Source organism: Gopherus evgoodei, chromosome 1 (genome assembly GCF_007399415.2).
Source record: "Gopherus evgoodei ecotype Sinaloan lineage chromosome 1, rGopEvg1_v1.p, whole genome shotgun sequence".
Taxonomy (NCBI): Eukaryota; Metazoa; Chordata; order Testudines; family Testudinidae; genus Gopherus; species Gopherus evgoodei.
The window spans coordinates 83366318-83383101 of NC_044322.1; positions in this window are offsets into that span (position 1 = coordinate 83366318).

Consider the following 16784-nt stretch of genomic DNA (forward strand, 5'->3'; position numbering starts at 1 on the left):
GGCCAGTGTGAGAGGGATGCGGGGGAGGAATCGCTCAGAGGTTTCAGCATTGGCCTGCAAAATCCAGGGTTGTGAGTTCAGTCCTTGAGGGGGCCATTTAGGGATCTGGGGCAAAAATCTGTCTGGGCTTGATTCTGCTTTGAGCAGGGGGTTGGACTAGATCAGGGTCAGAAAGCTCTGGCACACAGCTCACCAGGGTAAGCCCCCTGGCAGGCCAGGCCAGTTTGTTTACTTGCTGCATCACCAGGTTCAGCCAACCACAGCTCCCACTGTCTGCGGTTCTCCATCCCAGGCCAATGGGGGTGGCAGGAAGCCGCATGCACCACTTCCCACCCCCATTGGCCTGGGACAGCAAACTGCAGCCAGTGGGAGCTGCAGTCAGCCAAACCTGCCAATGCAGCAGATAAACAAACTGTCCCAGCCCACGAGGGTGCTTACACTGGCAAGTCACATGCCAGAGGTTGCCAACCCCTGGACTAGATGATCTCCTGAGGTCCCTGCCAACCCTGATATTCTATGATTCTAAGACAGGATAAAGGGTTAGATACACCATTGGTCTGATCCAGTATGGCTGTTCTTAAGACCCTGGGGATCTCTGCTTCTGCTTTGTTGTTCCAGATCTCTGAGAGTTCAAACAACAAAAGAGATTAAAAAAATTCTCATCAGCTATCTTTATTTGCTTATTCCATAATTTAAGCTGATAGGATGAGCCCTTTGGTTCTTGACCTTTTTCATGGGTGTGAACAGGCGATTAATAAATTCTTTGTATTGTGATGTCCCACAATCATCCATTTAGTTTTGACAGGCCTTTTTGATGAGCAGGAGACAATCCCTCCTGACAGGTTCACAGTTCCAGAGCCATTTTTTGTTAACCTTATAAAGCAAAAACTTATATTACCTTATATTATGTGATAAAAATATTATACATGAGATTAGTGCATGCAACAATTTACAAGCATTTCATAAAGAGTATACACTAAACACATTGTTATAAGCTCACTTACCCATTTTATCCCTACTACCAAAAGTGAAACAGGCAGGTTTCCAGCAATGAATTTGTCAGTGCTCAGCTGAGGCCTAAAACCTGGGCAAGAACCAGCACCTAGTTTGCCAGCATAAGTTATCCTTCAATCATCTGTACAGAGGCTTATTGAATAGTTACACACCATAGTTAGTACTTCGATTTCATATTTGAGTTCCTTCAGAACTAATGTATGTATACCATCTGGTCCTGTTGACACAGAATTGTTTAATTTATCAGTTTTTCCAGTACCACCTCTGTCGACACCTCAGTTTGGGAAAGTTCCTCAGATTTGTCCCCTAAAAAGAATAGATCTGTTGAGAAAACTTTCCTCACATACCCTACAGTGAAGACCAATAGAAATAATTCATTTAGTTTCTCTACAATGGCCTTATCTTCCTTGAGTTAGGGTTACCATATTTCAAGTTCCCAAATAGAGGACACTGCCAGAGGGAGAAGGAACTGGGTGTGGAGTGTACAGAAGCTGCCCCCCATTGGACACCCAGCTCTGAAGGCAGTTCCACTTCCAGGAGCAGTGCAAAGTAAGGGTGGCAATACCAAATCACAGACATTTGTTCATATTTCAAAAATCTCCAGGATGGAAATGAGAAGACCAAAAAAAGAGGCCACATCCTGGAAAACCCAGACATACGGTAACCCTACCCTGACAGCTTCTTTAACACATTGATTGTCCCATATCTTCTCTGATTGTTTGGCAGGCTGCCTGCTTCTGATGTACTTAAAAAATTGTTTTTGCTGTTAGTTTGTGTCTTTTGCTAGTTGCTTTTCCAATTCAAATTATTTTTCGGCCTGGCTACTTACATGTTTACACTAGACTTGGCAGAGTTTACGCTGGTTTCTATTTTCCTCACTAGATTTTGACTTCTAATTTTGAAATAATGTTCTTTTGCCTCTGCCAATTCTATTCTGCTATTTAGTCATCATGGGATTTTTTTTTGATCCTCTGACCATTTTTATGATTAATTATTATTATTATTTATTATTTGGGGTATATATGTAGTTTGAACTTTTATGGTGTTTTTACAATAACTTCCATGCTGCTTTAAGGCATTTCATGTCTGTGATGGTATCATAACCTAGTCCCAGATTTGGACCTTAGCGTCCAAAATATGGGGGTTAGCATGAAAACCTCCAAGCTTACTTACCAGCTTGGACCTGGTAAAGCTGCCACCACCCAAAAAATTAGAGTGTTTTGGGGCACTCTGGTCCCCCCAAACCTTCCCTGGGGACCCCAGGACCCAAATCCCTTGAGTCTCCCAACAAAGGGAAGTAAACCTTTTCCCTTCCCCCCTCCAGGTGTTCCTGGAGAGATGCACAGAAGCAAGCTCCGTGAATCTAAACAGAGGGATTCCACCCTCCCCGTTTCCAGCCTTGGAAAACAGAAGTAGCGAGAGCTAATCTCTCTTCCCCCCTCACCCAGAGGGAATGCAAAGTCAGGCTAGTAAATCTAACACACACAGATTTCCCCCTGACTTCTTCCTCCCACCAATTCCCTGATGAGCACAGACTCAATTCCCTGGAGTTCCCCCCTAAAGAAAAACTCCAACAGGTCTTAAAAAGAAAGCTTTATAAGAAGAAAGAAAAATACATAAAAAATGGTCTCTCTGTACTAAGGTGACAAATACAGGGTCAATTGCTTAAAAGAAATATGAATAAACAGCCTTATTCAAAAAGAATACAATTCAAAACATTCCAGCCACTATACCATGTAAATACAAAAAAACATATAAATCACTATCTGATCTTTTGTACTTACAACTGGGAAACAGAAGATTAGAAAGGCAGGAAACAGAGATCCTCTCATAGCCGAGAGAGAGATAGATAGAAGACCAAGAACAAAGGACTCACACACAAACTTCACTCCACGCAGATCCGAAAAAGTCCCGTTTCCTGATTGGTCCTCTGGTCAGGTGTTTCAGATCACTTCTTTCCAGGTGAAAGAGACGTTAACCCTTAGCTATCTGTTTATGACAGATGGTCATTTAAATGGAAATTAAATGAATTTCCTCATTTTTGTATACTTCCTCTTTTGAATTTGAATGCCACTGCAGCAGAGTTCTTCGGGATCCCACAAGTATGTTTAAATCTAATTGCATTGTATAACAAGCTGTTCAGCTACAGTCATCTCTTGGACCAGATCCTATGCTCCTCTTAAAACTTAATCAATAATTGCCTCTTCCATTATGGGTTCCAGGACTATCTGGTCCAAGAAGCAGTTATTAATGGTATCTAGAAATTTTCTCTCTGCATCCCAAATTAAGTGGACAAGTTCCTAGTCAATATGGAGATAGTTGAAATCTTCCTTTATTATTGAGCTTTCTCTTTTTTGTAGTCTCTCATCTCCCTGAGCATTTCACAATCCTTGTCACCATCCTGGTCAAGTGATCGCTAGTATACTCCTACTGCTATACTCCTAATTTTCAAGCAAGGAATTTCCACCAACAAATTATATGGTACAATTTGATTAATTTAATATTCTGATATCTGTCTCTATGCTTTCTTTCACATATAGTGCCACATCCCCACCAACACAACATACTCTTATTCCTATATTTTGTACCCTGATATTACTGTAGCTCATTGATTACAATAATTCCACCAAGTTCCTGTGATGCCTATTATATCAATATCCTCTTCAATACTAGGCATTCAAGTTCACCCATCTTAATACATTAATTTCTTGCTGTTTGGGATCTGTCCATTCCTACTCAAGATCCTGTCTTGTGAGCTGACATATGGATTCTGCTAATGCAGCCAGGTGTGGAGAGAACTTGGACAGAAAGCTTATCATTCCTATGAGATGCTATACTGGGCTTACATCCACTGGAGCTGGCATGTCTGACTGTCTTGATCTTTTGGGGATCTGCTTTCAGCCTCCGTACATATTCTGAGTAGCTGTCCAATGTATGTTACCTCACACTGTTTTGAGTAGCATATTTTTCTGGGCTCAGTTTTGTTTATGACCCTGCATTGCTGTAGAAAAGCTTGTCACTTTCTGTCATGGTCTTGTTCAGCTTCTTTATCGTTGCTAGGGTAAACATATTTCCCAATGCTGAATATAGGACACCTGGCAAAATTATTCGTACTCAGGTAAGTTCAACAGCAATCAATCAGAACTATGTAGTATAAACATTGAAATTAATATCAAGTTGACTGAGATTCTGTTAAAAATAAATACTGTGTAGTTGGATTCTTTTTATTTACCTTCTTATATTTAAGAATGGGAAGGAAAGACCCCCCCACACACACTTCAGTATGCCTCTCTCACACGGGGGTGGCGGGGAGGGGAGGGTAGGATGGCCGACCTACCTGACCATCTCTGCCTGGTGCTCTCCTCCCTCCACGCCTGGCTGGGCACCTGGGACAGACCCTGCTCCAGGGGCTGCTGTGAAGTCTGCAGGTTCTGGGTGGGAGCAGGCTGGAAATGACATCCTCTGATCCCCACTACAGAGCTTAGCTGAGGGGATGAGAGGCTTCCCCGTACCAGTGTTGTGCAGGGCTTTAGCACACACAGAGCTTGGCTTCTGGCCTGTGCCCTGGGCCAGAGGGTCTTGGGCTTTCCTGGGGCACTAGCCCAGCCACAGGCAGTGAGGAAAGGAAGGAGTCTGCTGGCTAGGCTGTTAGTCAGCTGAGTGCTCCGACCAGGGGCTGGCTCTCCTCACAGCACTGGGAGAGGGATGCACCTTGCTGGAGGATATAATGGAGGAGCAGCAGAGCTAGGGGGGATGAAAGGGCAAAGCAGGGCGAGGACAGAGAGAGTTGGAGCATGTAAAGGGCCAGTGGGTGTGCAGCAGAGGCAACACATAACTGGCTGCCGCCTGGCATCCGGCCAGCAGCAGGACCTGGATGTACTGATCAGGGGAGTCAGAAAATAAGGGACAATTTGCCCATTTTAAGAAAAAGTCAGGTTCCTGCAGGAGGGCTTAAATACAGGACTTTCCCTTTAAAAGTGGGACTTCTGGTCACCTTAACCATTGCTCCCTTCACCTATAATAAGGATACCATCTGCAATAATCTTTGCCCTAGGTAGTCATTCCTGCACTTGGGTGAGTCTCCTCTGGTGTTGTGCTCATGCCCATTGGCACACACAGCTATCTGTAGTGACCAAATGGCATAGCAAAAGTGGTCAGCATGCTGGATTCCCTATCCAGGCTTATGTGCCAAAACCCATTCCTCACATCAGACCATAAACATTCTGGCTTTAGAAAATTCTGCTAAGATGTCATCAATTGTGGGCAGTGGAATGTGATATCTTTTCAATGCCCAGTTCAGCGGCTTTGGGACTATGTAGATTCATAATTTGCCCGATGGCTTCTCCATCACCATGATGCTACTTACCCAGACTCTATAGGTGCTCTAAACTAGCACTAGCCAAAATAAAGTGTCTTCTGGGATTTAATATAATTGCAAATATTGTATTGGTTCATATGTATGCTTTCCATTCAAGAATTCAATTGGGTTTGTTGGGAGCAAGAGGAAAGGTGTTGTAGCTTCAACTTTTTAATATAGATTACATAACATTTTCTGACTTGGTAAGAGGATCAGATGGACTATTATAGCAGTAATCCAACCTTTATCTGTCAATATTAGCTATATATAATTTATTCATTTCTGTCAAATTTTAAAAAGCACATAAATGTGTTAAATGTTTGTATTTGAATTAAATATAAATCAATGGGCTTAAACTGCAGCAAGGGAGATTTAGGTTGGACATTAGGAAAAAGTTCCTAACTGTCAGGGTAGTTAAACACTGGAATAGATTGCCTAGGGAAGTTGTGGAATCTCCATCTCTGGAGATATTTAAGAGTAGGTTAGATAAATGTCTATTAGGGATGGTCTAGACAGTATTTGGTCCTGCCATGAGGGCAGGGGACTGGACTCGATGACCTCTCGAGGTCCCTTCCAGTCCTAGAGTCTATGAGTCTATGAGTCAAACATCAGCAAATATTTGAGGAACAATCTGATAACAAAGTTAATTGATCCAGAATCACTTGTCACAGTATGATGATATTTGTTTCAAAGATTAACAGAATTATTTTGGGGAAGTTCTGTGGTCTATATTATACAGGAGGTCATACTTGATTATCACAACTGTCGCTTCTGACTGTGGAATCTATTAATCTATTTTTGGTCTTTCTTGTGCTTTCTAAGCCAGTTCCACTGTAACTTAGTTCTGTAGTGACCAGAAAAATGAATTACAATACCATATTTGCAGGATATATGAAACAGTGTTTCTAATGTGTCACTTGGGGCCTTATCCAAAGCCCATTTTGTCTACTGATTGCAATCAGGACCTCTCTGACTGATACAATTAATTTCCATATTCCTGTTGAACTGAAATCTTGAAATTTGGTGCATCTAATTAACTGTGGGATGCTGAGCACACCAGAAAATCTCAGATAGGAAATCTGATTTTCCATTAAAGTTCACAAAAAGGTCATTTATACTGTATTTGATTTTCAGCTGATCAAGTATCTTTACATAAGTAACAGGGGTAACAACTGACAAAACATGATTGATGTCTTCAGTTAGCGGGTGTCATAAAGGGTAAAGGTTTCTAGATTGGAAAAATGAAAATCACATGAGGTTATCAGTTCTTTTTATAAGATATTAGCCAAGAAAATATCTAAATGTTTGAGTGAGCAGTGACAAAACCGAAATTATTTCAGTGTTACACATTACTGTCTTAGGGACATATTCTTCCATCTTTACTCACATTAAGTAGCAGCATACTATGTGAATCCCATCAAAATGGTAGATTCTGGTTCTCAGACAGTTTGCTTTTGGGCAGTTGTATATTGCAATAGGGTGAGTGTCATACGACCTATTAGAATGCTCTGGACCAAAAACATTATAAAGACAGGGACCTAGAGCATTCTCCATATTTTTCAGCTTAGTCTTTCCAAGCATGTAAAAAGGCCCAAGCAATATTATACTCTTGTGATAGTTATATAATCTGTGTACCAGTTTTACAATTATTTGAGGTCTGGTGAAGTTACTTCATTCCATTTTACAGTGGCTGCTCTTAAATCTTTTGTTTTTTATTTATTTTATTTTAGTAATTACTGGCTTCCATTTTATTTAAAGGGATATCTCAAAAGTAGTAGAATGATGTATGGGACAATGATCACTCAGTACAATAAAAAGTCAGAAGCAGCATTACCAGGAGGCAGAAAATCTGCTAATTATAAATAAGGGACTGATAATGATATGAAGAGACAAGTCTAGTCCTCCCTCTTAAATACTGTCCATTAGTGAAGCGAGGACTTAAAGCTGCCCCCATGACAGAAGATAAGGATTCCCCAGCCAAATCAGTCCTACACTTGACACTCTTGATCTGACTTAGTTGGCTGAAGAGCCCCTAGAGAACTACTTTAACGAACAATTTAGAGCAGCCCTGGGGTTGCTTGTACTTGTGCTGGAGGAATAGGAAGGAGGGAATGGCTTGCAACAGCCCTCAAAATGAATGCAAAGCCACTTAGTGCCCATTTCTCCTCAAACATGCCAAGTGTTGCACACCTAGGGATATAATCTAAAAGCCTTGTTATGTTGACCACTGGCCACTTTGTTGTTTAGTTTCATTATTTCAATCCAATATCACAATGTACAAAAGTCATCTTATTGCAGACAAGCAAGTATGTTTCAGGCACTGCTGTTGATACCACATCCACCCAAAGGCAAATATAATGATATTATTCTCATTATAAATATTATAGAATAAGTTATTCCTGTAAAAATCCCCAATTTAAACAAACTTTTGTTTCCTCCTAATTATTCATTGTAGTTTCATGAACTTTAGATTGTAAGCATACTGTAAATATATCTGCATTTCTCTGCCTCAGTATGCATTTTTAAGCAGTTTTCCTAATTGTGTTTATTACAGGTCACTTACCAGAATTACTTTAATCCAGAATATCAGACATTGCGTGCATAGTCACTATCATGTGATTTAGTAAGTCTACAGTTCAAATGTCTAGTGTGCAAAAAGTGAGTATATGAGGTATCCATGGCATTCGTGAATAAGAATAGCCTAGTGGCATTAAGGACCAAATACAATGTCCACTGAAGAGGGTTACAGAACTTCAGTTGACTTAATGGCCCCTAACGGTGCTGCCCCCAACTACTACTCATATCAATTCACTTGATCCTCACTATCTTTAAAACAGTTCAGAAAATACAGAAGAGGACAGAATTTGATGGGGAATCTGGAATATTGTCTTAACATGAAGCAAAATGTCAGTGCTTAATCTATTAGCACTGACCTACAGTCATTACTATAACATCAAATGTAAAAATAATTGTAGTAGGTATTGTCAGAGAAATTTAGATACAGTTATATAATGTAGGAAGATTCTTGTTCTTTTTGTGGGGGGTTAAGAGTTGAAAAACTCTGATTTCCATGAAATATGTATATTTTGATCTGGCCAAAGGAATGATGTTCAGACTATGTGGATCTTGAGTTCAATTTGTCTGGTGTCAATATGTTTGTTGCAGTCATGAAACGCTGTGCCCTAGAGGACTTTCAGATGAATAGATGTAAAATCCCTATAGATTTTTAGGAAAGATTATGGACAGACCAAGCCTGGTCTTTGCATGGATGTGCAGGAAAGGAGGGGGGTATAAGAATGCCATATTGCATTCTTTCCCCTACACTGGTAGAGGGCACAAAGGCAGTCCCTATATCCAGCAAAACACAGAGGCTACTTATTATTCTTATTACCTATCCTTCTTGTCTCCAGGGGAGAGAGACATCCCAGAAGGATTCCCTGATACTGACAGGTAAGTAAAGCAATGGTTTCATGTTCCAATTACTAAATGAGGTGTTATTGTGTTAAAATCCTCCTGGAGTTTTAGTCCTATTAAGATTTCGACTGTTTTCTCCTTGCATCCATGCCATTATAGTATATTACCAGCTACTATCAACTTTTTTTGCTTTGCTAAAGAATACTTTACATGTAAGGAAAGCCAGGTTGGAAAAAGAAAAGTGATAGTGTTAACAGCAGTGCCTGTGACTAAAGAAAAACTCAGCCATATAAAAAACGCAATAGTGTCTATAAAATCAGCTGTATAAAAACATCTCTTTTTTTTTAGTTTCTATATGGCAAAATTCCTATTTTATTTTATATATGCCCCAGATCAGACACTGTTCCAGGCCATCATTTTGTAAATATCTTTTTAAAAACATTGAAAAATCTTATTTTACAGTATCTGCTTTCCTCCATTGTTCAGCGTGCATCTTGAAAACATATGTCACTTCTCTATTTCTCCTTTGGAAAAAAATTATTCATACAAGACATCCTTGATCTTAGGGTTTCAAAATCCATGTTTTTATTTTACTGCTCAAAATGCATAAGTAAAAAATTAGAAATAAAAAAAAGCCACTTTCTCAGACCTTACCAACTCATTTATATACAATAAATGCTCCCGTATTTCAAAACTTTTCCTTGAAATATTTTCATTTAAACCTTATTGTAGGTGTCCCTAAAACACTGATCTGCTTGTAGGAACTAGAGGCTGACATTTATGTTGCCAGAACTGGTCTTTGGAGCTAGTGAAGCCCATAGTCACATCTTATGAGGAATACCATCAATTTGTATGCCAAAATTATAGTATTCTACACAGATTAGATGTATCTTAAATGTATTGCTGACCATTTACATCAGGAATGAAGAATCATTGCGCTGAGGTTATAGAATGGCATTTACATTAAAAGAAGGAATGCCATGTAATTTTAAATTTCCCATGTAATTAGATATTTTCATATCTATTGGTGACTGTCACATTATGGCCCACATTTTAATCATGTAGCAGGCTGAGAAGTGTGCCCACAGCTATGGATCTCCTCTCCCCTTCATTCCAAAATTCGGATATGATACACAGACTAAGCTCTCACCTTGCATTCATTAAAAAAGGAAGTTTAGTCCTTTTCCCGATGAAGATTGCCTTGAAAATGTAAAATGATTGCTAAGCTTGAAAGTTTGTCACTGCTTGTTCAGTTATTCCCAGACAACACATCTGTTCTGCAAGCAGTGTATCCCCTGGTAACAAGAGATGCAGCTCAATGAGAGATGCAGACTAGTCCTAAGCGTGAGATTTAATGCATAGAATTCCTGTGGTTTAATATCACTCTGAAATTACTAAGAACACAGAAAATGTCAAACACTTAGGCCAAAATATTCAGAAGTATTAACTACCTTTGGCTGTGTTGGTTTGAGTGTCCAGCGTGAGGCACCTTGAGTCTGATTTTCAGAAGTGCTGAATACCCATCATTCCCTTTTCACATGAGCAGAAGTTAGCAAAATCTGGATGCACAAATAATTGTATTACAGGCCCATATCCAAAATGCTCAGGCTGGCCTTGGATGTCAGCCAAAGTATTGCTTGTGCCAGATATATTTCCAGTAGTGACATCACTGTCTAGGCACATTTGTACTGGTGGCTGAAAAGCAGTTTCACACAGTTTAAGAAACCCTGAAAGCTAGAATGAGTCAATATAGATTGCCTTAAATGCCTGAAGGATTGTATAAATCCTTCAGAGCAAAGAAACTGTACTGTGCAACTGTTTCTACAGATGTCAATGGAACAACCAACTTCAGGAAAAGTAAGTCAACTTGTTGAATTATATGAGGGACATCATATTTCTGCTTTGTTTCTATGGCAAACAAGCCAAACAAAAAGACACCGCGCACCTTCAACCAGTTCTGTCATCAGTGCTCTTAACAAAATATTTTGTACCTTACGAATAAAAAGTGTTTACCGTGATTGCCATTCTAGCTAGTCACATTTATTAAAGCTTTTAATATAAAAGCAAAATAAATGGCCAGTCTGTATTTCCCTCAGGGCTCCCCTTTTTGGTAAGCCTCATCTGTTTTCTCTCTTTTCATTTTCTCAGTGAATAGAGGTGTCAGACCAATTTAATCCCTGGTGTAACTCCTCTGATGACAATGAAGTTGCATCAGGGATCAATCAGCCTATCTTGCTTGTGTCTGACATTTTTTGCACTCTATTTTGGGTACATGATAAAGATACATGGGCTTGTTATAGCAAGCTGGGATCTGCCCTCAAACTTCAGAAGTGTATACATTTAGCCAGGAAATGGGTAAGCAACCTATGCTTTCCAGCATGAGAAATGACAATAAAATTAGCATACATTTCTTAACCTACACTAACTAAATACATAAATCATCAAGTTCTATCTATTCATAAGCAAAACGAATGGTGTCTGAAGAGGGAAACGCAGAAGGTTCCACGGCTGAGGCATGCAAATAATTCCTATTCACTAAGAAAAATATAAGCATGGTGGAATAAGGATGACTTCTAAAAAATTGACATGATTCAAAAAATACTGGCATGTTCAATTTTAAAATAGACTTTAAATTGAGGTTGTAACCACTCTGAACCCATTATTTATACTTCATGAATTCTTCTCAGTTCTATAGAAAGAAATGTTGGCTGAGTCTTGCTTAATTTGTTTAGGTGTTTATTTAGAAATCAAGATGCCTTTAGGATCAGTGATTCAGACCATATCTAACTAATCTTGATTTTCTTTGTAAAAAGACTTGTGACAGCAAAATTAACAGGCGCAATCCATGTGACAAAATCCATAGGTCTTTAAAATTATTAATAAAGTTCTTTATGACAGGCCCCTACTTAACCTAAAAAGTTAATGATCCAAGGCCAGAGTACAGGATTAGATGAGGAATAATCAGAACCAGAGCATTTGTGGTAATATTTATTTAAAATGGGGTAAATAGATATGCATGGCCCTATCCTTAGTTTTTACATATCCAGAACTCTCACTGGCTTGACTTTGCAGTACAAGGATTGCAAAATTCAGTCCTTAAACTTGTCTATGAACATAGAAAGTGCCATACCTTTTCAGACTTTGTTGCCCAGGGCTGGTCTACACTGTAACCTTACCTCAGCCGCTGTATCCCCAGGGTGTGAAAAATCCACACCCTGAGAGACATAGCTATGTTAACCTAACCAGTGTAGACAGTGCTAGGTCAATGGAAGAATTCTTCTATCCACCTACCTACAACCTCTTGGGGAGGAGGATTAACTACAGCAGTGGGAGAACCCCTCCCATTGCTGTAGGGAGCTCTGTGTAAGATTGAAAACTTGCATCTCTCACCAACGAAATTTGATCCAATAAAAGATATTACCTCGCTCACCTTGTCTCTCTAACACTTAATGCTACAGCAGTAGCATTTTAAGTATAGACTTACCACCAGTAGGCATCTTATCTCAGATGGTGAACAGTATCTGATGCTTCAGAAGAAGGTGTAAGATACCCCATATAAGAGAAAAAAAGAGAGAGATATCATTGCCTGCAGTAGACATGAAACTTGGAACAGGTTTGCTAAATGAGCTACCAAGAGACACTTAGCATGGAGACAGACCAATAAGCCGCTAGTTCCTTATAAGTGGGCCAAAGCAGTTGTTTGGGGGAGCTGTCTCTGGTAAGTCTACCAGGGAGTCAGTTCTGAGCAGGACAGCTGCAAGCCAAACTCCCAGGCATGTCACCACTAACAACTTATAAAAGAGGATAAGGACTAGATGAAGAAACCCTCTCATTCATCCAGGCTTTGTGGTAAGAGCCCTGCCTCGGGACAGATTTTTGGGACTCTGGGTTTTACTTCAGAGTTGCCATCTGACTAAACCCAAAGCCCTGTGAAGGTGGCGATTGGACAAGCAAGTGTGTGGAGTCTTTGTAAAAGGGTCTAGAAGAGGGAAAGAAAAGGGAAAAGCAGAGACAGCCTAGCCACATGGGGACAGCCCACTCATTCACACTCCATAATAGACAAGTATAGAACACTTTGTGCATGGAGACATTTGTCTAATTAGGCAGACAGACAGACAATTTGTGGTTAGTGTCTGCATTGAGGAATGCTTTATATACTTTATAAATCCTTCTATTTATGTAACTGTAGGCGATTCTGCATCTAAAATATATATTTGTTTTATTTCTGCTAACCTTTTGAAATTAATATCTTGGGATAGTGAGTTTCACACCTTAATGATTAAAACTATGTAAATAACTGATTTTGCTTTGGTGGCTTAATCAAAAAAGGTTGAGACAAACAGTGTTTTGCTTGAGCCGCTGTAAAAAGAAAATGTAAAATCCAAAATAGCCATTTTAAATACAAAAAAAAAATAATCAAAACTGTTTCAAAAGTGTCAAAATGAACCATTGATTTTGGGGGGAAACTGACTGAGAAAATTAATAAATTTGGCATTGATCCATGAAGTGTTTTGGTTTATACAAATCTGACTATTTTGGCTGAAAAAAGTTTTCCAAGATGTATTAAGAATATCTTATAATGTAATTCTATAGGATAATTATGCATTATGTATAAAATATTTGTCAGTTTTATATTTGTCATATTTTAATTTAGTTTCCTATAAAATTAGAGAGCTAATGAATAACTTTCTTTAAAGTACACATTATATATATCCAACTCCCTCTTTAATCTTCTTGCTTGCAGTCTTAACCTTTGACATGGTACACTATATAGCACACATTAATCCAAAATTATGTCATTTAGGACTTCCAGAGAACATATTGCTTATGCTTGGTGGGCGATAGGATATGGGTTGAGGGAATATCCTGACATCTTAGGTTTTGAATCTGTAGGTTTCACAAACTTACTTTGAATCTTTGGTGATTTTTCTTGTGACTTAAAAAGAATGTGTCCCACCCCTAGCAGGGTGACTGCTTTAAAATGTTCTTTCCGCCACCTCCACATCCTCCAGCTAAACAGAAGTTGGAGTTGGCTCCAGTTGGCCTCCATGTGGGTACAGGTCTCTACCTATATATATGCTGTTCAACATGGCCTTTGATTCAATTTCCCCACTTGTAAATGGGATTAAATTTATTTCCTTTTTCACCTTTTTTCCCCTGAAGTTTTTATTTAGAGTGTAAATTCTTTTAGGCAGGGATGGCAACTTACTATGTGTTTGCATGATGTCTAGTACAATGGAGTCCTCATCTTTGCTGGAGCCTATAGGTACTAAAATAAATATTTTGTTTTATACACTACAACTGTAAGCAAGCACACTTGTCAGCCCATTTGAATTCAACCTATAAACATTACACATCAATATCTCATTGTTCAATTACTTCTATGGTTTTCATGACAGACTCTGTAAGTTCTATATCAAGATGCTGTACAAAATAGATTCCTTCTGGGAAGCTTCAAAAAAAAAAAAAAAAAAAGGTAGAAACATCCCCAAGTACCACTATTATGTCAGAGGGGAATGAAGTCAATTTCTAATCCCCAGAGTGTCTGTAATCCCAAAATTTGGACAAAAATACACTGCAAAAAACAGATGTTTGAGACATCTGCACAACAGCAACCACTGGCATAATTGATCAGGAAACAAGATGTTGAAATCAGCAGATCTGAAAGGCTATCAGCTAAACAAGAGCAACTACAGAGACAGATGTGCACAGAAAAAATTAAACAGCTTGCTCTAAATTAAGTATCTATGAGATATCCATCTGCTTTAAGTATCAGTTACCTATTCCAGTACAAAAAAATAGGTACAGGTAATTAAGAACAAGAGGTAGGAAAAGGCAGCAAGAATACCTGTGGAACACAGCAGAGGATACTAACAACAGAACTAAGTGATGCTTAAAAAATTACCATACAATTTCTTTAACCAAATATGCAGGCAAGCTCTGGAGAATTAAAAAAGGAAAAATCCAAAAGGAACAGATTTCAGTATAAACATATCAAAACTCCAAACTGTCAGGAATATATAATAACTTTGTTTAAAACCTCTTGTTTATGATAAGTCCTGGATTCCTGTTAAAGAGACAAAACCAGATCATAAGACAAATTACTTCATAAAAATATTATATGTGTTTGGTATGTTAAGGGATATGTTCCACTAACTGAACAACATTCTTTATGAGTCATTCAGGAATAAGTGACAACTCCTGTTACACTTTTATTAATTTCAAAATGACTTGTCAATGTCAATTTCTCTCTCTCATCTCAGCTTGAGAGCAGTGCACACAAGCTGGTACGAGCACGCACAACAATATCAAAGAGAAAACATAAAAGTGTATATAAAATCTTCATTCACATCTGAGATGCAAAACTTGCCCTACTCTTCCAGGCTGTTCCTGTGCACTGAATGCTCTAACATATCCTTGAAAATTTAATTATAGAAAAAAGAAACATTATTGAAATACAAACACTATAGATAATACAATTCAAATCCTCTTAACTCTCATACAGTATAAGTCAGCACTTACTTCCTATGACCAACATTAATGAGTTGTATAGCTGTTCTCTGTACATCATGCTGCACATTGTTGTGCATTATTTATGTAGGTTCTTTCAAAAGCTTTGAAGTATTTTTAAAGAATGAAACTGTACATAATGTCTCACCCATCACCAGTGGTGCTGCATTTATTAACAGTAATTAATACTTCTCTTTCCTGTAAAGGCTTTGGAATGTCATTCTGTAGCATCACAAAAAAAAATATTAAAAAAACCCCCTCAATAAGCACATATTGAATTATAAAGGCTAGGGATGAATAAATAATATGAACTGAATATGAATCCAAGTATTAAAGGTCCCTTATCCCCCAGAAATCCCCACAATATTTCTATCCCATTGTTATTTCTGCATAAGGCATCTGGGGCATTAGCTCAAGGGATGAAGGACAGTTGTTTTCCCTGTCATTTCAGAATTCAATGGGGAAACATCTACCCAGTGGTTCATGACCTTTGCAATGGGACATATAATATAAATTAAATTTAGACTGATGCCCCTGAAGATCCAGAACATGAGCAGCAATGGAGTGAGTGAATAGGTTTTGCTGGTGACCAGACAATCCCTCCAGAAAGCAAAGATTAGTGTGAGAGGACGCTTGCTAGAATCTGAGAAGAGGAGATTCTGGGTTTCAGAGGGTGGAGTAGAAGCTGTGCTTTCCAGCACTTTGTCAAACCAGAAAGCTTTATTAACCACCATTTTTTATGTCTCCCAATACAAATCTTCAATCTAGTAACTGGGACTAGCACACTGCCCAGGAGGTTATGTAATTGCACATTCTGCACTCTGTTTTTATGCCAAAGAGGCAGAGACAAGTAAGCAAACTGATATCAGGGATTTATTCCAAAAAGCAGCTCCCTGGGTGTGGCATAGGATCATAACAGTTTCAGCCCAATCTCCTACACGTTCTACATCTACAATGCAGATTGAAAAATAATGCGGACTGTCATTTATTTTGGAGAGTTTTGTTATACATGTGAAGTGCCTAGCACAATAAAGTCTGGCTCCATGGCTAGTGCCTCTAAGCACAACAAAACAATATCCGGAGACATTGCAACCCACCAAACAGACCATTTGGAATTTTGTATTATTTCATTTATTGATCCTTAATAAAGGTTCTCAACCTATTTATCATTGTGTGCCACATATTCATCCCTCAAAGTCCTATCTGGGCTGCAGATTGAGAACCACAGTGTCCCCCACCTAATCCCACCCTCAACCTCTCTGCCTAGCACCCTTTGCTCAGAGACCCCTCTGCAGAGTGGGGCCAGGAGCAGATACTCAGGTGCGGGTCAGGGAGCAGGGACCCTGGACCCCACCGTGCAGACTCAGGACTCAGACCCCACCACAAACATGAACCCACTGTGTGGGGCCATGTGGCAACCAGTAGCCCAGAGCCTGGAGCCTATTGTGGGGGCTGGGCAGCAGCTGACCGCATGAAGCCAGCAGCAGTT